Here is a 2,205-nt window from a genome sequence, read left to right on the forward strand (position 1 = left end):
ATGAGGGACAGGTGGACAGCTGATCATGAAAGCCTGAGTCCTTCTGGGACCCCAATCTAAACTGAAAAGAATCATGTGAATTTAACTCACTTAGGAGTGTACAAATGGAGCCAAATGTACCCGTAGGGGCCTGTTTGGATCCCTGGTGGTCCCTCAACTGGACGTTGATCAAACCAGTCATAGGAGGCACCTGACTGGGCCTTTTCATTAAAAGAGCGGAACGGTCCATTAGAAGGGGTGTGCTAAATTACACATGGAGGTGGTTTAGACTTCAGAGCATACCAATCTAAGACCATGCCCATGTGGACACAGCAGGACAAAGCAATGCATTTCATTTAGCACCTCGTTAATCGTTTTAGTTCAGTCGAGATTGTATATAGCCACAATTTCCACAATCACATACTGTATCTTAGTTTAATTATACTCCTGTGGAAGAGACCGTAGGTGATGCATTTGTTTAATTACTTTGCATACTTTTTCCAAAATCACTTGCACTTTTAAAGTCTTTTGCACACAAGGGGCGTCGTGAAGAACACTTTATTAGGGCTGGGCGATAAATCAATATCATGATTGATTATTTCAAACTTTTGCCTCGTTCACGTCACGGTGTAGCACACTACATAGACAGATGGTGGATGGAAATTAAGCTCCACCCACGCGGCAATTTGCAGCGTCGGCAAAAGAGTTTCCAGTTTTCTGGCCGACGCTGCAAGTGTGATCATTTCTTGTTTATGACTCAATATTCATAACACAAATAGACTATTCTATGCATAATTACTATAGTTACACACCTACTACATTATATTTGATTAATTGAATTTCATTATACATTTCCTTATGCAGAAGTTGGGCTCGTTGTTTGCTCAAAGGCACACTGTCAGTTTTGGGCACAGAATGTGCTGGTCTGCTGGATACCGTTATCATCGTTATCCTCATAGCACAATTGCTTAAGTCATACATTCAAAATGAAAATCTGCCTAAGTCATCTATAATAGGTGACTTAGGCAATCAATGGCAAAAACCTCAATTTGCCTAAGGTCCTTTTCAGCTAACTCAACTCTCCTAACACTGCTGATTTGGCCTGCCTTATATTGCCAATGTTCTCTATCAGATAATCGGAATGCTTGGTACATTAAAAAGAAAAAATCAAAGTCATTTTGGAACGTAACAAGCATTCCGATAGGCTGAGGACATATAGGCAATAAGGCACAATGAAGCTTACTGTAAATCGCTCTGGATTAATGAGCGTCTGCTATAAATGCCTAAATTGTAAATTGAAGCAGCAGTAGCAGTTATGAGAGTATAGTGTTAGGCAGAAATGTCAATGTGGCCAAAAAACGACTTAGGGAATTATGCTCTGAGGGTTAGGTTATCATAATGGAACGTGATACGTTGCATGATGGTCCCTGTGTGGACTGAAACGTTACACCATACTCTGTTCAGCCTGGCAACGGGTCACCGTCTTACATGTCGTTGCTGTCGGGCAGAAACCTTGTATCTACATCATTTCAACATTACCCTGTAATGTGATTTGATGGCCTATACTTCATCATACAGATACAAGAGTGTCGCACAGAAGTCGTGAAAATAGCATATCTACAAGCTTGTGCTGTGCGCTTGTAGATCGGCTCTTTTCACTATTTTAAAATGTTTTTGAATTCAATTCAATCGTCTGAAGAAGTCGTCTGAAGAAACTTTATACTGTATATAGCAGAGGCCTGATATTGTCACACCCTGAGCGAGCAATTTTACGACAGTGGCAACAAAAAAACTCAAGGCAGACCCAGAGTGGGCGGCCATCATGCCTCGACCGTGCCGCGGGAGAAGTAAAGATAATCATACAAAAGGTATATGGACGGCGTGTGTGTCAAAAACAACAGAACATTTATGAATATAATGTATTGTTTTGTTAGTTTTGACCAGGGGGGCAGTCAGACAGATATTTTGTGAAGCCACTAAGGAAATCGTAGTTCATATAATGGCCTGTTGTGGCGCTGTCATTGGACCCAGAAAAACCCATAGCCCCATAGAAGTCCATGTATTTGTGCCCAACTTCACCTAGATTGTATTACCTTAATAAACATGGTCATGAATACTTTCTGCTTCCAGTCACTAGTTTAAAGTCTCATTTCTAATGTCATAATATTCTTTTTGGAAAATTATGGTCCCATTAATTAAAAGAATTACCATAAAGTCGTGTATGTT

Source organism: Protomyctophum parallelum, assembly GCF_964188405.1.
Source record: "Protomyctophum parallelum genome assembly, chromosome: 10".
NCBI classification, from domain to species: Eukaryota; Metazoa; Chordata; class Actinopteri; order Myctophiformes; family Myctophidae; genus Protomyctophum; species Protomyctophum parallelum.